Here is a 22,773-nt window from a genome sequence, read left to right on the forward strand (position 1 = left end):
CTTGAGAAGCTTGTTAAGACACCAATTGTTTCATCTAAAACTGAGGTTTCTGATCCAGGATATCTTGGATAGAACCCTTTAGTTTGCATTTCTTACCAGTTCATAAGTAGTATAGACACTGGTGATCTACCCACCTCTCCTGAGGACCTCTGGTATATGCTGCAGAAATCCACCAGTCAACTTGTTTTCCTCATAAATTGATTAATTAATGTACTTTTTATCCTGATGGCAGCCTCTCCTCCCAGTTCCTCCCTCTTGCCTCCCCTCATCTCTCCACATCCCTTACTCCTCTGAGAAGTGGAGGTCTCCCATAAATATCAACCCACTTTTGCATATCAAGTTTCAATACTAGATGTATCTTCTTCTATTGAGACTGACAAGGCAACCCAGTTAGGGGAAACGGTTCCAAAGCCAGGCAACAGAGTCAGAGACAGCCCCTGCTCTCACTTTTAGGTGTTCCATGTGAAGACCAAGCTGAACAACTGTTACGTATGTACAGAGGGCCTAGGTCAGTCCCATGCATGTTATCTCCTTGGCAGTTCAATCTCTATGATCCCCTATAGGCCCAGGTTAGCTGATTCTGAAGGTTTTCATATGGTGTCCTTGACTCCTCTGGTTCCTACAGTTCTTCCTTTCCCTCGCCCACAGGATTCCACAGGCTCCACCTAATGTTTGGCTGTTTGTCTCTGTATTTGTTTCCATTTGGTGCAGGGAAATCAGTTATTCTAGGCTCATGTCTGCAAGTATAGCAAAATATCACTAATAGTGTCAGGAGCAGACTCTCCCTTACGACATGGGTCTCAAGGTGGGCCAAAAAAATATGGAATGAGTTTGGGTTTCATCCTTGCATAGGGGCTCATGCCAATCTTTTCTGTATTGTTCCAATTTTAGTATATGTGCTACTGAAGAGAGTACAACATGTTCATTTCTTATTTCTGTAAATAAACACACACACAGCTGAAAGGGTATATCCATTGGCTTGACAGGTCTAAGAATGTAGCTTTTATTTATTTGTGTGTGCTTCATGTTCTTACTGGATGCCTATAGGGTTTTGGTTGATCCTAAAGGGTTACCTATGATTGAATCAGCACTGATTCAATGAACCTAAAAGCTAAAGCTGGATCTGGAGTTCTGTCCAAGTGTGCAATGATTGCAAGCACATTGTGACACAAATAAAGATCCGTATTCCAAGGTTATGGGTAATCAAGGAAATCTGAGGACACAGGGTGTCCCACTTCCATTTCTGACTTCCAGCAATTAATAATAGTGAAGGGTCTGCGATTTCAAAGGTGTGGTCCCTGTCCTGAAGCCACATGAAGACATCCTAAGAATTTTCTACATGCTACCCATTTCAGCTTGCCACCAACATCTTCACTCCACTATTCTTACAAAGAAAGAAATATGATTAGACCATCTTTATACCCCAAATCACCTCTGCTATCCAGGAAAGCTCCTTCGTGATCCCAGCTTGCACTTCTAGCCTCTCCATTTGCTGTTCTCCCAACACAAACTCTCTAATGTTGTGTTCCAGTGTTCCAGGTGAGCGAGATTTTTCTTACTAGCCTCTGGCATACATCAGGTTCCCCTTTTTATAGTTAGATATCCTTGTTCTTGACTGCATCTTCTTCTGATCTACTGAGACTTGAAGTTCTTGTCCCTGGTGGGTTTTCCTAGGCCTGAGTGCTTCTTCGTCAGTATTGTAAACAGTTGAGGATAAATTCTTTCTCAGCATGGGAAACATTGTAAAGAGTCTCATGGGATAAATATTTATCAATTTCTCCATGTCCTCCAGACTACAATTAAAGTTTTAGGTAATGAAGACTGAGTTATTTTTCTTATAATTATAGTTCCTAGCTAAAAGTGACCTCACATAATAGAACCAAATGACATCACATGGTAGAAAGAATGTCTCCAAAAATGGATGACTACTGCCAATACATTTGAGTGCTTGAAGATGTCTGTTGATCCTTTAGGGAAAAAAAGTAGTGGAAGCTTATAGACACCTTAATAAAAGAGAAATAACAACAGATATGTTGATTTCCACGATATATTGCTAACTCTATTTTATAAAGTGACTTTACTTTTAATAATGTAAATAGCTGGCTATCCACAATGTGTGATGAATTAACTACCAGAGAGGATCATATAATGAAAAACAATGACGGGCCTGCAATCTGTACCACAAATAACTTCAGAAGTAGGTCTTCCTCCACATTGTCTGTGGATTGGCTACAGCTCTGACCCATGCTTCAACTCCAACCTCATGAAACCAGAAATCATGAAATGGCTGGTTGGGAAACTTCCAATTCCTTACCCATACGCACTGTGAAATAATAATTTGTTTTTCAAGCAGTTGCTTTACAGTAATTTCTTAGGTGGCTATAGATAATTAGCATCCTTATTAATATGCCACTTCTCTTATAGTTTTAACATAAGCAAGGAAGATAATCTTTAATCGCATCAGACATTTTACTTCGACTATAATTCTCTTTTTATTAAATTTCTGGATGTATTAGTGTCCAGAGAAGATACTTTGGTTCATCACCTTTGTGGCTCAAGAAATAGCTAAAATTCAGAGTCAGTCTATGGAAGGAATATATTTAAAGATATGCTTCCATAAACATATTAGATGCCTTCACAGCAGTATTCATAGTAATTTTCATGCTAAACACGTCCAGCCATACTCTGGCCAGTGGTACACATGTGAACAGAATCCCATTGCATACTTCACCAAAATTCACCATAGCTCATAAAAGATTATTTAGATAGGATATCTGAGTCTAGCTGAGCCAATAAGATCTTTTCCCCATATATTTAGAATCAACATACAATGATTGTTTTAATGATTGAGGACATAGAATGAGTGCTTTATAGATTCACACTCTAACATGAAAGCAACATTGTAAAGGTATATCTGACACAGAGGAAGATTAGAGGGTTTACAAAGTAATAAACCTAAAGCAAATATATAAAATTAATCATGGTTTAGGAAATCCAGAACTAGTACACACACACACACACACACACACACACACACACAGAGACAGAAACAGAGACAGACAGAGACAGACAGAGACAGAGACAGAGAGAGACAGAGGGAGGTTTCTTTAGTTAAAATATTTTTAATTGTTTGGTAATTTCATATGTGTATAAAATATATGAAATATATTTAGAGCTTACCAAACAATTTTGTGTCTTCTCTAAAAGTTGTTAAACAGTTGTTATATCCACTGAGTCCAGTTAGTAGTGAATGGATATACATGTGCTTAGCGTTTTCTATTAGAGCATAGGGCTCATATCCATGAAGTAAACTGAACCCAGCCTCCCCAGCAAATATTAACTGCCAATCTTTCTTCAGCTAGGGTTGAAGCTTATGAATCCCTCCTCTAAGCATACCAGAATGTTGACTAGGTTGGTCTTATGCAGGTCTTGTGCAAGCAACCACAGATGCTGTGAGTTCATAAAAACAGCATCCCTAAGCCACTCTTACAGAATTTCTCACAAACCTCTGTCCCTTGCAATGTTTCTGGTCCCTCTGAGCCTTGTTGGTAGTTGTGAGACAGAGATGTCCCATTTATGGCTGAGCATTTCTCATTCGTTTATTCTTTTACATTTTGATTAGGTTTGAGTCTCTGTGTTAACCATTACCCACTAGATAAGGAAGTTTCTCTGATGAGGGGTTAGGGCCAGATTAATCTGTGGGTTTAACAATAAATATTTAGAAGGCATCTTGATACTGTGTGTCCTTTTAGCAAAATGGTTATAATTGGCTCTTCTCTAGGTCCTCTGACCTCCTCAGCCAGATATTCTTGGTCAGGTCTACAGTACTAGGTATGAGATTCCCCCTTATAGAAGTGGCCTCAAGTCCCATTAGAAAAATATTGTTTGCCCCCTTAACATTACATGAACAGTGTACTAATGGTCATGTCCTGCCAGGCTGGTCTCTATTATAGCCCCTGGTGTTAACTACTGGATAAGTATATTAATAACTGTCTTCCCCCAAGGTCTTTTTAACACCTTCCAGGATTTGAAAGCCAGCCATCAGAGAAGAAACTCCTGGTAAGTACCTGTTTGATTTCTTCATGTCCTGTAACCAGTGTATGGTGTCTTTATTAATACAGTCTTGCCATTAAGTTCTGGTTGGCATACAAGAGCAATGACAATGGGCTACATTGTTTTATTCCTGGATTATAGGATTGCTAGTTCTAGGATTGTTAGTTCTTTTAAATGGCTCTGGAAGCATTTCATGTTAAGGTTGTTCCACTCCTGTATGTTTCTGTTCTTTGTATATTCAACATGCCTTAACGGAGTGAAAGTCAGAGAGAAGCATTTATTGACTATTTATGGGAACATTTGTGGTAGATGCTTTATCCACTGCCCCTTGAGGAAACTAGACAGTGTGCCAGTGAGTTCTTCACGAAGGCCACACAATCCACAGATAAACAAAGCAGTTATTTTTTTCTCTTCTAAAATTTCAGTGTAAATTAGCTTGTAAATATCAGAATCTTAATGGGAAACATGCCATCTCATTCAGTGGATTGTAGTATTGGAAATCTGACATTTTTGACTTAATAGGCAATGTTGTTATAGAAATTGCCCATGATAGCAGATTATTTATTATATTCCCAAGAATTATAGGTGTGTATCTTACTTATGTTCTCTCTCCTCCTCTCCCTCCCCTTCCCTCTCCCCTCCCCCTCCCTTGCCCCCCTCTTGCCCCCTCCTGCTCTTACTATTATGAAATGTTGTGGGTTATTCTGAGACACTTAAATAGAATCTCTTTATATATTTTAATATTTACTAGAGCCACTCATGATACTATCTTTGTAATGAAAGTGCAAGTGTTTTAAATGAAAACTGAAGATAGTCTCAGAGCTCCCGTTTCCTAACTTCATGATCCCTGCTCACTTTTTCTGTTGGCAAAACAGCCAGTGCGTTGAAACCAGACTGAAGATAACATTTATTTATTGCAGAAGTGTTTGCTGAGAATCTTCAATTGCCACAGTGCAATGCAATTTGAGGACACTCATGTTCATTCACTTTAACCTGGATTCATAAACAATGCTGCGCAATTTTCTATAACATACCTGGATCTTTGTTTTATAATCTAGAAGCAACTTATGAGTAAATTTTCCCTTTTTTTTTTTTTTGGTATGGCTCAATGAACTATGTCTAGGTACAGGAATGCTTAGCAAATATAGTAACTGCCATTGTTCTTACAATTTCACATATTCAGGAACAAATTAACCTCAAGTACTCTATGCTCATTTGAGCATTGGAATTACAATAATTCAACAGAATGGTAGTACAATTAACAGCAACAGAAGAAAGGGCCTGCAAGCTGAGAATGAATGAGCCAAGTGTAAAAACTTCACTAAGGATTATAATCCCATATGCATGAGCTGGGCTTTTTCTTAAGCATAGCTCTGCCAAGCAGTGACTCTGAACCGAAATGCAGAGATCAGTTAGCAATCTAAAGCCAACCAAGCCTATCACTAAAATTTTAGTATTTCTTTGTGCACTAATTTTTCCCTTTAAAGTTCCTGAATTTCACTTGATGCAAAATGTTTATAAATTATAAAGTGACTCTTGGTCCACAATAAATTAACAAAAGCGAATTAAGTATCAAAGACATTCTTGGAACCCAAGGATACACTCAAGTCCCAGCTATGTAACAAGGGTCCAAAGGTAGAAGATGCAATGGAAGGCAGTTTCACTGCATTCATAGTAAACAGAGCCCAGATATTAGTGCCCAGAATGACAACTACAAACAGTCAAGGAAATGGGAAAATCATGTTTGAAGTACAGTGTCAGGAAGGCTAGGCACTGGCTCCTAAGACTGAGTCAGCATTTTTACTTAACACAGAGAAAGAGAGTGGTAAGAGCTTGAAGTTTTGAATATTAAATATAATTTTTATGTTCATTAAAATTCAGATACATGCACTACTACAGTTCCTGACAATGCTGAATAGTAGAGGCTTTATTTAGTGGATCCATTGCCCAACTGAGTCAAACTTAAGGAACATGAAATTATTTATTATTTTGGAAGTACAAAACAGTATTGAAGGCTGTAAGAGGATATATCCACAGGCACTTATTCAAATAGTCTTTCACTTAAGTACTTCTGGCTCAGAAGCTAGTCCTTGAGATGATAAAATCCTTTCAACATCCATTTAAAGCGCCATAAAGAAAACACAGCAGGAATGTGTAAAGAACATATTCGGGCTGGAGTACCACAGGGCCGAATCTCAAATGAGCGTTCCATAGATCATAGCCCTACAGTCAAGTCAAATACAAGACTGCGTAAAGGTCAGAGATCCAAATTTGTAATTAGAGAATGGAGACTCTAGGCAGAGCAATTGAAGATCGATGCCTCCTCTTGTTAGTACCAGGACCCCTTGTCTAGACAGAGATTTTTGCTAGTGCTGGATTCAGTTGGAAGCTTAAAATTCTCCCTGTTTCTAGGCTAGATGTTTAATTTCTTCAACATAATTTTTATTCATGATTGAAAATTGATTTCTGCAAGAAGGTGTGGTTGGTTCTTGACTCATTTTCTGGTTTTCCTATAAAAAGAGAATCATGCCATCACATGTTACTAGCAGAACTGCCGTGTGCATTTCTTCATTCTCAGAAGCATCTCAGTTTTTATTTAATGTTCTTCTGCCTCATCTTGAAATTATAAATAGTTTAGAAGTTCCTACATGTTCATTCTCCCTTGGACTTCACAAAGTATATAATTTGTCCCATGAATCTACCATGAAATTCTGCCTAATTATTCTGGAATTTGATGTTTCTGCTATTAAAGAAGTAGGTACAACATCTATGCATAATCAGACATGAAATTAATTTGAAAGTATGTGTGTTTTCAATTTCTTTTCCTGTTCTCTGTCTTCTTTTTCTAGTTAAAATGCCATTTAGGAAAATTGACTATTAGAATTAAGTTGACCAAGAAACAGACTCATAGATGCACACACACACACACACACAGAGAGAGAGAGAATGCCCATATACATCTGTTCCTTGACAGATTTCTGTCTTACCATATCAAAAGATCAATTTTGAGTAGACTTTAAAACTAACTGTGGAAGTTGAAATGCACTATACAGTGATAAGATTAAACACAATATTACACCCAGATGCTGTGGTTCATTCTTGGTGTCTCAGAATTGGAGAAGATGAAAGTGGAGAATTGGTAGATGCCAGGAGGTCAATCTGGCAATGGAGTTCTAGGCCTGTTCACCCTATCTTGTCTCAAAAAAGAAAATTTCTAAAGAAGTTAAATCCAAAACAAACTTGAAGGCTGAAAATGTAGCTTACAGTTAAAGGCTTGTGCTGCTTTCAAAAAGGACCAGTGTTCGGTTCCCAGCATACACATAACGGCCCATAGCTATTTGTTATTCCAGTTGCTGGGGGACTCAGTGATCCCTTCTGGATCAAACATAAAACATTATGGTCAGCCCCAAATATCCATGTGGTACACAAACGTACAAGCCACAAAACACTCATATACATAAAATAAAATAAATATTTTAAAAGGGCCAATGAGGGTGGGGGGAAAAAAAAGTGCTCAGAAGAATAACTAGTTCAGCTCAGTCCAGTTCCCAGCACCCACACAGCAGCTGATAACTGTCTGTGACTGCATTTACTGGGGAACCTACTGCCTTCTCTGGCCAACTCAGACATAACACACATGTGGTGCACATCTGCAGATGTAGTTAAAACATTCAAATACATATAATAAATCTCTACCCTAATAATATTACCCAAGGTAAGTCCCAAACTCAGAGAGTATAATTATATACCATAAAGTAGAGAAAAGATTAATATCCAGACGAGAACTACAAAAATTAAATAAAAAATTAAAGCAAAGTTTTAAGTGATGTATTAAAGAAAATAATTAAAAATGAGTAAGTGAAAGGAGCCTTGTATTCATGCAATGACCTTCTAGCAATCATTTAGTTTATATCACAAACTTTGGAAAGTAGGGATGCATTTCTTCAGGAAGTCTGATCATATCTGGATGGGAAATACATGGCTTTTAGACCTATCAATTTTATCATAAGACTTTAATGACTTATAAAAATCTCTTCATGAATTTAGCAAATTCATAATAGTGCATGTCTTAATTAATTAGATATGTAAGTAGGAAGTACTTTGTTCAATAACATATACAATGATAAAATGAATAAACACTGCTCTAAGTATTGTCAGAGATGAATGTCATAAAACATAGTAGTGCAGAAAATGTATGCAACTCAAAGATTTATATGGTGTAATGCCATTTATATAAATTTTAAGAGCAAATGTACTCAATTAATAAAATGCTAAGAGTGAGTATGTAAGATGCCAGTATTATAAAATAAAATAAACCAAAATAAAATAAAATAAATAACTATTCTCACACCAGCTAGTAAAGGAGTTACTCTTAGTAACAGGAGGAGGATAGATGGGTAATCAAATACATTAGTGTCTTCTAAGTTACTGGCAGTGTTTGTCTTAATGTGGATTTTGGCTACTTTGGTGTTGCCTTTGTTAGTTTTTAAAGAAATGTAGGGTTTGCACACTTATAATACATGAAAATATTTCATTTAAAAAAATGCCTCAGACTTCAAGGCATTATATATCCACTGCCTATTGCACTTAAAGACAAACATTTAAGAGTTCTGCATATTATTGATAAATCTGAAGTGAAAATGACCAATTAATTCCTGATTCCTACCTTCAAAATCTAAGAAGAACCATTGTCATTATTAATGTCTTCCAATTCTCCAAAAGAGCCCAAGATGCCATAACCATTGTTAACTGCTGTCAGACTACTCATGTGCTCACGTGATCCTAAAAGGAACAGCTTTGCTGCAGAGAAAAAGTATCAATACATTGACCAGAGGATCCACTTTTATGAGAACAATGATCTACTGCCCAGTCCTAACTAAGCCTTGTAGGTCTCCAAAAGTTGCTTTCCAAGGAGAAAAATTCTCGGTAAAGTTCTTAACCATTCACTAGAGCTGGGTTCCTAGGAACAGAGACTTTTCTGGACTCAGATGTGATGGTTGTATGTGTAAGTTACAAAAGCATAGTTCATAATTTAGGAAGGAAAACCTTACACTTCTTAAGCTTGTGAATCTTCTATAAAGGTGCATATATTATTTAAACAGAGCTCCAGAGACATTTTTCTTTTTTATCTTCATTATAAGGATCTTTGAGGATTGTTTTCATGGACTGGGGTGTGATGGAAATTATGTCAAAAGTAAAAACCTAAAGCTAACTGAATAAAAAGGGGGAAATTTGGTGTGGCCTGTCTTCCTTTGGATTCATGATTCCTAAAGGCACAGTTCATGATACATTGTGGTTCATGCACTGTGACTTCACATTCTTCAGAATGTCTATTCTACAGAATGGTAGCTCACACTGGCAACATCACTGGTGCTAAGAACAAGCAGTGTCTAAGGTTATTTGTGTTCTTGCATTCGTGAGATGCAAGGGCTGCATTGTTTGATTGTCTTGTTTAAACTTTTCATTTCAGTCACTGAAGACTTGGTTACAGAAACTTAGAAGTCAAAGTGTATAGTTAGATGCCATAGACTCAGCAATGGGAGTGGTGATCATCAGAACTCATCTGTCAGACTGTGTCTTCATTCAGGCTTCTTTCAGCTAGACTGCGAAAGGGATTCCATTCAAACTGTTTCCTTGATGTTAAGCTCTCAATGCCTTGCCCCCCTTAGGCTCTTGGGATGCCAACTCTGCAGTTAGTGGAATCTTGTTTTACAAGATTTATTAGGTGTGATCTTGTAGGAGGAGCTTGATTTGGGTCAAGCTTTGAGGTTTCTAAAATCAGTGCCACTTCTCTCTCTCTTTCTGCCTCATAAAATTGTCAGTCCGATGTTAACTCTCAACCACTGCTTCAGTGTTATGCCTGACTGCCTGCTGCCATGCTCCTTACCATCACGGTCATGGACTCACCTTATGGAACCATAGGCCCAAATAAAATTTTCTTCTATAAGTTGATGTGGTTGTGGTGTTTTGTCTCATCAGATGTTTCAAAGTGAAGAAGATAAATTTGAAGTGTCCCAAACAGGTTCATATGATTGAATACTTGTTCCCTAGCTCCTAGTGCTATTTGGGACGGTTGGATGCTCTTTGGGAAGAATGACACAGCTTGTTTTGGTAGGTATACCTCAGATGTGTGTTTGAGAGCCATAGTCAGCCCTACTTCCAGTTCTATAAACTATCTAAATACTATCCTTTCTCTGTCATGGAAGACTATGACTTCTGAAACTGGAAGTCACAAAGCTCTCCTTTCTTACATTCTTTATGTCAGATGTGTTATAATAACATTAAGGAACGTAATCAATATATGTTTGGGGAATAATTCTGCCTCCAAAATACTGAAATGCCGGTGAACTTGTACTTTTGTGCTACTACTACTACTGTGTATGTGTGTGTGTTTTCAAGTTCATGTGTGTACAGTTGTAAGTCTCTGTTTGGGTGTGCATGTGCACTGGGAGACCAGAAGTCAATCTTGGACAAGGTTCTTAAAGTACCCTCAGCTTACTTTTGGAGACCTGATCTCTACAGGCCAATCAGAATAAGGACAGCCAATCAGAATAAGCTGACTACTCAGTGAATCTAGCAAGTCATCTGTCACTGTCTCTCCAACTGTGGATTGCTTCTCATCCTGGCACAGGACAAGCAATTCACTGAGTTATTTCCTCAGGCCCTAGCATCCATTTGTCCTTTTTTTTTTTTTTTTTTTTTTTTTTTGCAGAACAGTATTAACAATATATTTTCATAAATTTAGCACCAACTAGAATAATGCTTACAAAGCCAGACACCATTATATGAAAAGCAGTATTTTCTTTTTAAATTGCAAGTCAATGAAAATAAATATAAAGAAAATCTACTTTTTTTGAATAAACAGCAGTTTTATGAATTATAAGTACCTTCAGTATTTGTCATAGGTCTTTTGTAGGGCTGTATTGAAGGAACTTTGGTAGCAAAAGTAATACTATGAATAATGTTAGCCAAATTTATGCCAGTGAGCCAGATTTTCTAACAAAATTATGAAAAGATATATTTAATTGTCCTAAATTTAAAGTAGTAACATTATCTTCATAATTTAAAAGAATCACTTTTGTTTTTACTAATAACATTTATTTTAAAATATATAACATGGTATTGGTATTTTTTAAGTCATCAAAATAATTTATAATAGTTAAATGCCTCAAATATACATAATATCTTCTGAAGCTAAAAGTAATATGCACTCAACCAGTTTTTAGAATCTACTTGGAACATTAAACATGATAGAAGTAGAAAAATTCTCGTTTGAAGTCTGCTATGAAAGAAAGTGTGACAAGTTCCTGATTAGACAGAAACCATTCCATCTCCAAGGGAGAATATGCAGTGTAACTTTGGCTTCATAGAATGAATTGGGTGGTGTTCCTTCTGTTTCTAGTTTGTGGAATAGTTTAAAGAGTATTGGTATTTGGTCTTATTTGAAGGTCTGATAGAATTCTGCGCTAAACCCATTTGGTTCTGGACTTTTTTGGTTGGGAGACTGAATGACTGCTGCTATTTCTTTAGGGGTTATGAGAGTGTTTAGATGGCTTATCTGATCCTGATTTAACTTTGGCACCTGGAATCTGTCTAGAAAAATTATCCATTTCATTCAGATTTTCCAGTTTTGTTGAGTATAGGCTTTTGTAGTAGGATATGATGTGTTTTTGAATTTTCTTAGTTTCTGATGTCTCAATTTTTGTTTCTGATTTTGTTTGGTTGCTGTCTTTGTGCCCTTTGGTTAGTCTGGCTAAGGTTAATCTATCTTGTTGATTTTGTGACAAATCCAGCTCCTGGTTTTGTTGATTCTTTATATAGTTTTTGTTTGTTTGTTTGTTTGTTTCTACTTGATTGACTTCAGCCCTGAGTTTGATTATTTCCTGCTGTCTTCTCCTCTTGGGTGTATTTGCTTCTTTTTCTTCTAGAGTTTTTAGGTGTGCTGACATGCTGCTAGTATATGCTCTCTCCAGTTTCTTTTTGGAGGCACTTAGGGCTATAAGTTTTCCTCTTAGCACTGCTTTCATTGTGTTGCATAAGTTTTGATGATGTGCCCCCATTTTCATTTAATTCTAAAGTCTTTAATTTCTTTCTTGATTTCTTCCTTGACCAAGTTATCATTGAGTGGGGTGTTGTTCAGCTTCCATGTTTATGAGGGATTCCGTTGTTTTTGTTGTTACTGAAGACTAGTCTTAGCCCATGGTGATCTGATAGGAAACATGGGATTATTTCAATCTTCTTGTATCTGTTGTGGCCTGTTTTGTGACCGATTATATGGTCAATTTTGGAGAAGATACAATGAGGTGCTGAGAAGAAGGTCTATTTTTTTTTATTTTAGGGTGGAACGTTCTATAAATATCTGTTAAATCCATTTGGTCCATAACTTCTGTTAGTTTCAATGTATCTCTGTTTAGTCTGTGTTTCCCTGATCTGTCAATTGATAAGAGTACAGTGTTGATGTCTCCTACTATTATTGTATGAGGTGCAATGTGTGCTTTGAGCTTTAGTAAAGTTTCTTTTATGAAACTTTAGTTGCCCTTGCATTTGGAGCATAGATATTCAGAATTGACAGTTCTTGGTACATTTTTCCTTTGATGAGTATGAAGTATCCTTTTTGATAACTTTTGATTGAAAGTAGATTTTTTTTTTTGATATTAGAATGACTACTCCAGCTTGTTTCTTGGGACCATTTGGTTGAAAAATAGTTTCCTTTAATATGAGATAGTGTTTGCTTTGACACTGAGGTATATTTCCTGTGTGCAGCAAAATGCTGGTTCCTGTTTATGTAGCCAATCTATTATTCTATGTCTTTTTATTGGGGAATTGAGTTCATTGATGTTAAGAGATATTAATGAATAGTGATTGCTGCTTCCTGTTATTTTTGATGTTATTTTTGATTTTATTTTTATGTTTTTATGGCTATCTTCCTTTGGGTTTGTTTAAAGATTACTTTCTTGCTTTTTCTAGGGTGTAGTTTCTCTTCTTGTGTTGGTGTTTTCCATCTATTATCATTTGTAGGGCTGGATTTGTGGAAAGATTTTCTGTAAATTTGGTTTTGTCATGGAATATCTGTTTTCTTCATCTATGGTAATTGAGAGTTTTGCTGGGTATAGTAATCTGGGCTGGCATTTATGTTCTCTTAGGGTCTGTATGACATCTGCCCACTAACTTCTAGCTTTCATAGTCTCTGGTGAGAAGTCTGGTGTAATTCTGATAGGTCTGTCGTTATATGTTACTTGATCTTTTTCCCTTACTTCTTTTAATACTCTTTGTTTTGTGCATTTGGTGTTTTGCCTATTATGTGACAGGAAGATTTTCCTTTCTGTTCCAATCTATTTGGAGTTGTTTAGGATTCTTGTATGTTTATGGGCATCACTTTGATTGGTTAGGGAAGTTTTATTCTTTAATTTTGTTGAAGATATTTACTGGCCCTTTAAGTTGGGAATCTTTACTGTCTTCTATATCTATTATCCTTCCTTAGGTTTGGTCTTCTCATTGTGTCTTGGATCTCCTGGATGTTTTGTTTTAGGAGGTTTTTTGTTTTGTTTTGTTTTGTTTTTGTTTTTGTTTTTCATTTTCTTTGACTGTCCTGTCAATGTTTTCTATGGTATCTTCTGTACCTGAGATTCTCTCTTCTCTCTCTTGTATTCTGTTGGTTATGCTTGCATCTATGTCTCCTGATTTCTTTCTTAGGTTTTATATCTTCAGGATTGTCTCCCTTTGTGTACTGGCTGGTTTTTTGTTTCAACTTGACACAGTTTGGCATTATCACAGAGAAAGGAGCTTCATTTGAGGAAATGCCTCCATGAAATCCAGCTATAAGGCATTTTCTCAATTACTGATCAAGGGTGGAAGGGCTTACTGTGGGTGGTGCCATCTCTGGGTTGGTAGTCTTGGGTTCTATAAGAAAGCAAGTTGAGCAAGCCAGGGGAAGCAAGCCAGTAAGAAACACCACGCCATGGTCTCCACATCACCTCATGCTTCCTGACCTGCTTGAGTTTGAGCCCTGACTTCCTTTGGTGATGAAGAACAGTGTGGAAGTGTAAGCTGAATAAACTCTTTCTTCCCCAACTTGCCTCTTGGTTATGATGTTTTGTGCAGGAATAGAAACCCTGACTAAGACACTTTGTGATTTCTTTATTGTTTCTATTTCTATTTTTAGATCCTGGATAATTTTGTTCACCTGTTTGGTTGTATTTTCCTGTAATTCTTTAAGGAATTTTTGTATTTCCTCTTTAAGGACTTCTAGTTGCTTACCTGTGTTCTCCTGTATTTCTTCAAGGGAGTTATTTATGTGCTTCTTCAAGTCCTCTATCATCATCATGAGATGTGATTTTTAAATCAGAGTCTTGCTTTTCTGGTGTGTTGGGGTATCCAGGACTCACTGTGGTGGGAGAACTGGATTCTGAAGATGCCACGTAGCCTTGGATTCTGTTGCTTTTGTTGTTGTCCTTGCCTCTCACCATCTGGTTATCTCTGGTGTTAGCTGATCTTGCTGTTTCTGACTGTGGCTTGTCCCTCCTGTAAGCCTGTGTGTCAGTACTCCTAGAAGACCAGTTCTCTCCAGGAGGAATTTGACTATAGAGAGCTATGGCACAGGGTCAGTTCTGGGATGCAGACAGAAACCAGAAGAATCCCACCCCCAGCTGTTCCTTGGTTCCTGTGTCCTGATGGCTCTGGGTGGGTTCTTCTTTGGCCAGGAATTTGAGCATTAGTGGTGGTCTTCCCTGTGCTCACAGTTGTGTTGGCTCTCCTTGGAGCCCCACTCTCTCCGGCATTTGGATATGGAGCACTGTGTCACAGGATCAGCTCCCAGCACAGTCAGAAACCAGATGAAGCTGTTTTTTAAATTTTAAAAATTTGTCACTGACTTTGCTTAAAAGAGGCACTAATGCCATAAGTACATATGACTGGAAGATGTCTTCCCAGTCTCTACCTCTAGAGAAAAATCTCTTCTAGATATCAACTATCAATTAAAAAGCCAATGGCCAATTAGCTGAGGCAGAAAATAGGAAATGGTACACTGGCAGGAAGAAAGAGGATTCTGGGAAGTATTGAGAAGTAGAAAGAGATTTAGGGCTAGCTGAAGTGAGCCAGCAGTTTAGAAGATCTCAGAAAGACACTAATGGAGATGCTGAGGAGATGAGTAGAAAGTGTCCCAGTACAGAAAGAAAGGTAACTAACCAAATGGTAGTCAGAATAATTTAAAACAGTTAAATAAATTAGGAGCTAGTCTGGGAATGAGCCAAAGCTTATGGCCTAGGCATTAAATAACAAATGCCTCGTCATTCCAGGACCCAGGGCTGGGGAAGAAAAAACAGATATAATTACAAATAGTGCCCCATGTTAGGCCACAAGCTTTGACTCATTCCCTGACTAGCTCTAAATTTATTTAACCCATTGAAATTATTCTATGTCTACCATGTGTTTAGTTACCTCTCCTTCATTCCTGGTTGCTGCTTCTTTCATGCCTCCTCAGCTTCTCCTTGCTGGGTTATGTCTAATTTTTTCAGTTTGTCTCCCTACCAGTCTCCTTTTACTCTTGTGCTATTTTCCAGAATCCTCTCCTCCTTACAGTGTCTCGCCTCCTATTTCCTGCCCATTGGCCATCGGCTTTTTTATTGACAGGCGGTGCTTATAGGAGATTCTCTCTACACCTACATTATTTCCAGGTTCTAAACTGACAAAGTCATAAGGATTTTTGTAAGAGGAAAGGGGATAATAGAAACTATTAGATGTTTCTAATGAAATGTTTCAACAAAATAATTTTAAAGATTAATAAAACAGATTCTACACGTCTTTGCCTCTCAAGATCTATTTGAGGATGAGGATGCCAGAATCAACCCAGCCCTTGTTAAAGACACTGATTGCCAGCCTTCACTCCAGATCATTCTATGGGAGCCTGCACTTGAGCAAGTCTGCAGGTGCTTGCAATGAATGCAACAGCAGGAAACAACCTCCACAGAAATGCAAATCACTGTGAAACTTGGTCTGATAAATTGTAACTTCATCCAGTGCAGGATGCTGCAACTGTTACTGCTTACAGGAACTATTATGATAGTAGCTGAGAAGTGATCAAATCTGAGATTGTTTAGCACAAATAACATAGATGAGTTATGTGTAAGTGGAGATGTAATTTCTATGGTAACCTAAGTTTCCTGGTGTCTAGGATTAGGAAATTGAAAGGTGATCAGTAATAGTTGCTAGGGGACAGTGATAGCTTATGAAATGGATGAAATCCTTTGCCAAATGGCAAATGAGCGGATAGCTACAATTTGGCATCAAACTGAGATTCCTGCTGCTTTTTCAATGATGGCGATAAAGTGCTTGCTATCAATTTTGAAACTGCTGTGACATGACAAAATATAAAAAGTAATCTCAATGTCTGGGTGAAAAATAGTGTTCGAAATGTCCATCTTTGTAACAGAATACTAACAATCTTCTTATTTTTAGCTGATAACATGAAATTTCCAATTATGGTGTACATTGTGAACACAACAAAACAATATTCTGCATAGAAAAAATCATTTAAAATAACTCAGGATCTTTAAAAGACTATTTAGAGCTTAAAGTTTGTGTAAGTCTAATATCTGTCATCTATTATCTATCTGTCTATCCTCTATCATTTATTACCTATGTACCTATTTGTCATCTATCAATCATCTATCTATCTATCTATCATTTCTCTCTCTCTCTCATCCATCCATCCATTCATCCATCCATATATCTATCTACTTATTTATGTCTTCTCTCTCTTATCTATCTCTATCTATCTATCTATCATCTATCTTTCATCTATCCATTTATCTATGTATCATCAATCTATCTAGCTATCATTTATCTGTCAATCTGTCTGTCATCTATCTATCTATCTATCTATCTATCTATCTATCTATCTATGTATGATCTATCTATCTAATCATGGATGTCACCTTGGTAAAATTTAAGATCACCATGAAGAAATAACTCTGGGAAGCTTATGAGAGTGTATTCAGAAGGGTTTAAAGGAAGAGGGAAGACCCAGTTTGAGTGTACTTCCTGACTGTGGACATAATGTGATCTATGAGCTGCATTGAGATAAATACCTCCTCTGCTATGAATGACTACGCCATACAACTGTGACCCAGGATAAAGACTTACTTCCTTAAGCTGGGTTTGCTGGGTATTTTGTCAAGTCAAGAAGACAGGTAACTGACTCACTGTCTAGCACTGGAAATCAAGATCTAACTCTAAGTAAAATGAATCTCAAATAGGTTGCAACGGTTGTACCACTAGTGTGACTATTGGTTAAAAGTAAAACAAACACTAGCAAATGCCTGAGTGCACTCAAAATGAAAAAAAATAGGAAAGGACTGAGTGCTGTTTTTATTATGTTGAAGGTATCAGTCTTTAAAATACACACTCTTGTCCCTACAGTCTTTGGTGCTGTTGTTGGCAGTGTCCTATGAAGCAAAGTTTTAATATGGATTCGAATAGCCACACACTTCCGGATCTCTGATGAGTTTTCTTGTCTGACTTTCCTGAGCTCTGGTGTGTGTTATGTTCTAAAGAGTGGTGACTGGTTCATGGATACAGTACTATCTCTCCAAAGTAGGAACCCATATTTTGCTGTGGCATCTCCTCATTCCAATTTCTGTTTAAGAATTGCTACTTAAGTCAGACATGTTACAAGAAGTTTGGCAATATGAATTCTTTATTATTTATTTATTTAAGTTTAAACTGCAGATTTTATTCACCTCCCGGCCCACCCTCCAAGTGTTCTACATCTCATACCTCTTCCCTACCCCCCTCTCTCTACTAGGATGTCCCCACCCACTACCCTCTACCCACACTCCACAAACTCCCTGGGGCCTCCAGTCTCTTGAGGGTTAGGTGCATCTTCTCTGACTAAACCAAAACCCAGCAGTCCTTTGCTGTATATATGTTGGGGGCCTCACATCAGCTGGTATATGGTACCTGGTTGGTGTTCCAATATCTAAGAGATCTCAAGGATCCAGTTTAATTGAGACTGCTGGTCCTCCTACAGGGTTGCCTTCTTTCACAGCTTCTTCCAGCTTTCCCCTAGTTCAACGACAGGGGTCAGCAGCTTCTGTCCATTGGTTGGGCAAATATCTGCATCTGACTCTTTCATTTGCTTGTTGGGTCTTTCAGAGGGCAGTTATGATATGTCCCTTTTTGTGAGTGCTCCATAGCCTTCATAATAGTGTCAGGCCTTGGGGCCTCCCCTTGAGCTGGATCCCACTTTGGACCTGTTGTTGGACGTTCCTTTCCTCAGGGTCCTCTCCATTTATATTCCTGCAGTTCTTTCAGACAGGAACAATTATGGGTCATAGTTTTGACTGTGGGATGGCAACCCCATCCCTCACTTGATTCCCTGACTTTCTACTGCAGGTGAGCTCTACAAGTTCCCTCTCCTCAAAGTAGGACATTTCATCTGAGGTCCCTGTCTTTGAGTCCTGAGAGTCTATCATCTCTCTTATCTCTGGGGAATTCTTAAAAACATAAATCTGGTCCTTAAATTTTAGCTTGACATGTCCTTAGATCTCAATCTACCCATAAAAATGCACTTCCTAAATATGTCTATCAAAAATACTTATTCTCTTTATTTTATTGCCTTTTAGATATATTCATCCATTTTGTCATATACTTTGCTATCATTCATTTTCTTCCCTCATTCCCCATTCATTTTTCTGACTCCAACTATCTTTGTCTAGTTATGCATCCCTCTGTCGTCCTATTACATGTATTTCATTACTCTTTCCATTTCACCTCTTCTTTAAGATCTCTTCTTCTGAACTGCTAATACTCTTTCTAGTTTCATCATCTACAAACATGTGTGTGTGTGCATGTGTGTGTATATATATATATATATATATATATATATATATATGTGTGTGTGTGCGTGTGTGTGTGTGTGTGTGTGTAATTTAACTCTATTCTCTCATACATTACAATCTCAATTGAAGTTTCCCCTCTTCCCACTCCTCCCAGCAACCCCACCTACTCTCATCTTCTCCAGATCCATTGCTTCTTTATTTCCCTTTAGAAAGGAGCAGATCTCCCCGTGATATTAAGCTAACAGCATAACAAGTTATAATAAGACTAGGTATAAACTTTTATATCAAAGCTGAACAAGGCAACCCAGTAGGAGGAAAGTGGTCCCAAGAATAGGCAAAACAGCCAGAGTTACCTGCTCTTACATCGTTAGGAGACCAACAAAAATCCCAAGCTAAACAACCGCATACAAAATGCATGCAGAGGACCTAAAGCAGACCTATGCAAGCTCTGTGATTGCTGCTTATGCCTCTGTGAGCTCATGTAAGCCCTGCTTTGTTGACTATGTAAGCTGAGTTCTCCTGTTGTCCTTGATCCCTCTGGTTTCTACAATCCTTCCTCTTCCTCTTCTGCAGCATTCCCTGAGCTTTGCTTATTGTTTGGCTGAGGGTCTCTGCATTTGTTACCATCAGTTGCTGGAAGACACCTCTCTGATGATGATTGGGCTAAGCACTGATTTATGAGTATAGCAAAATATCATTCAGAATCATTTAATTGAATTTTTTATGATGGAAAGAAAAATTTTATTTGTTTATATAGCTTCTAGATGACATTAAATATTTTATGTCTAAGGCACATTATTATAGTGATATTTTCTTAAGCATAGTACTTTAATTATTTAATAAATGCAAACATATTCACTATCAAAATCAACATATATTGATGATATTTTAAGCACCTGTAAAACACCAACAGTTTCACACAATAAACCCCATATAAATCCTTCATGAAGGCCATTATATTTTAATAGAGGTCCATATGGAGTGTTGAGGAAAGCAGGAAAGCTCTCTATAAAAAACAAAACAAAGAAATCATGTCTTTCTCAAAACAGGCTGATATAATTTCTGGAGGAGATGATAATCGATCTGGGCCTCAATATATCCTAAGAGTGCACAGAAGCCATGTAAATAACAGAAGAAGACTGATGCAGCATCACCTAACCACGCTTCTCGTAGTATCACTGGGAAGAAATGTCCCAATGTTTTCTCTGTTCTCCTCCCATCCTGTGAAAGCAGAAGCAGAAGCCCAGCCAACACGAAGGGATTCCAGAGCATGAAAGTCCTGATATAACTCCTTGTTTCAGTCATGTTTGGTTGTATTCTAGGTCTCTGGGCTATCCAGCCTCTGGTTCCTGGACATTTGGAGGAGTGATCAACCAATAACTGGTCCATACCATGAGAGGGAACTCACACCTGACACTGTCTGGATGAGATACCTATCATTTAAATCCAGGATTTGCATGTAAACTTATTTTTATTTTTGAAATCTAGATTATTTCAATTTAAAAAAATCACATCCATCACCCCGCCAAATGTCATTTTATTTTTCTTCATAGCAGCATAACAGTTCATTATGTGTATATACTCCATGTTCTGAATTAATTCTTCTATTGATGAATATCTAGACTGATTCCATTTCCTGGCTACTATGAATGGTGCTGTGATAAATATGTATGCACACATATCTCTATGATAGTTGACTTAGAGTCTTAGCTATTTTTCAAGGTACATTTCAAGTGATACATATTTAATGGAATTAATATTTTATCACACAATATAAGGAGTCATTGAATTAATTACACTCAAAATGAATTACAGTGAAGACAGAATAATCTCATCTAGCGAACAAGTGCTTGTTGAGTCATTGATGCAGCATGTTAAAAAAGTCAAAACAATCTTTTTAGGGGCCAAATCCTAAGCTGGCATCACACAGGCGAAGAACCGATGTAACAGATTAATGAAAAAAATCTAGCAACACTAATATCAGGAAAGGACAAATCAAAACTACAGTGAGATACATCACCTCTCTTAAATTTAATTTGTCTCCTCAAAGAGGTGAAAGAGAACACTGTTGGACAAGATTTTCACTGTTAGTAAGAAAATAAAGTGCTATTGGGAAGAGCAGTCTAGAGGGTCCCTCAAAACCAAAACTGTTCTATGATTTTGTTGAAAATACTTTATGGACCTTAGAGCTGGGACCTTTCACCTTCTTCTATTCTTATTACTCTTTTTTTAATTTTTTTATTACTGGGTATTCATTTCATTTACATTTCCAATGCTATCCCAAAAGTCCCCCACACCCTCCCATACCCACTCCCCCACCCACTCACTCCCACCTCTTGGCCCTCTGTACTGAGGTATATAAGGTCTGCACGACCAATGGGCCTCTCTTTCCACTGATGGCCAACCAGGCCATCTTCTGATACATATGCAGCTAGAGACACAAGCTCTGGGGATAAGGGGGTACAGGTTAGTTCATATTGTTGTTCCACCTATAGGGTTTCAGATCCCCCCAGCTCCCTGGGTACTTCCTCCAGCTCCTCCATTGGGGGCCCTGTGATCCATCCAATAGCTGACTGTGAGAATCTACTTCTGTGTTTGCTAGGCCCCGGCATAATCTCATAAGAAACAGCTATATCAGGGTCCTTTCAGCAAAATCTTGCCAGTGTATGCAATGGTGTCAGCGTTTGGAGGCTGATTATGGGATGGATCCCTGGATATGGCAATCACTAGATGGTCCATCCTTTTGTCTCAGCTCCAAACTCTATCTCTGTAGCTCCTTCCATGAGTGCCTTGCTCCCAATTCCAAGAAGGGGTAAAGTATCCACACCTTGGTCTTCATTCTTCCCAAGCTTCATGTATTTCGCAAATTGTATCTTATATCTTGGGTATTCTAAGTTTCTGGGCTAATATCCACTTATCAGTGAGTACATATCATGTGAGTTCTTTTGTGATTGGGTTACCTCACTCAGGATGATGCCCTCCAGGTCCATCCATTTGCCTAGGAATTTCATAAATTCATTCTTTTTAATAGCTAAGTAGTACTCTGTAAGATAGAACTTCAAGTCTTTAAAGAAAGAAATTAAAGAAGATCTCAGAAGATGGAACGATCTCCCCTGCTCATGGATTGGCAGGATCAATATAGTAAAAATGGCTATCTTGCCAAAAGCAATCTACAGATTCAATGCAATCCCCATCAAAATGCCAACTCAACTCTTCAACGAATTGGAAAGGGCAATCTCCAAATTCATCTGGAATAACAAAAAACCTAGGCTAGCAAAAACTCTTCTCAAGGATAAAAGAACCTCTGGTGGAATCACCATGCCTGACCTAAAGTTGTACTACAGAGCAATTGTGATTAAAAACTGCATGGTACTGGTATAGTGACAGACAAGTAGACCAATGGAATAGAATTAAAGACCCAGAAATGAACCCACAGACCTATGGTCACTTGATCTTTGAGAAGGGAGCTAAAACCATTCAGTGGAAAAAAGACAGCATTTTCAACAAATGGTGCTGGCACAACTGGTAGTTATCATGTAGAAGAATGCAAATTGATCCATTTCTATCTCCTTGTACTAAGGTCAAATCTAAGTGGATTAAGGAACTCCACATAAAACCAGAGACACTGAAACTTATAGAGGAGAAAGTAGGGAAAAACCTCGAAGATATGGGTACAGGGAAAAAATTCCTGAATAGAATAGCAATGGCTTGTGCTGTAAGATCGAGAATTGATAAATGGAACCTCATAAAATTGCAAAGCTTCTGCAAGGCAAAAGACACCATCAATAAGACAAAAAGGCCACCAACAGATTGGGAAAGGATCTTTACCTATCCTAAATCAGATAGGGGACTAATAGCCAATATATATAAAGAACTCAAGAAG

General features: G+C 37.7%; 1 pseudogene; it reads right to left on the reverse strand.

Annotated features, from left to right (window-relative positions):
* Positions 1–814: 814 nt before the first annotated feature.
* LOC115029381 (U6 spliceosomal RNA) lies at positions 815–915 on the reverse strand (annotated as a pseudogene).
* Positions 916–22,773: the final 21,858 nt, after the last annotated feature.

This window comes from Mus caroli, unplaced genomic scaffold (assembly GCF_978045245.1).
Source record: "Mus caroli unplaced genomic scaffold, Mus_caroli_1 scaffold_12, whole genome shotgun sequence".
Taxonomy (NCBI): Eukaryota; Metazoa; Chordata; class Mammalia; order Rodentia; family Muridae; genus Mus; species Mus caroli.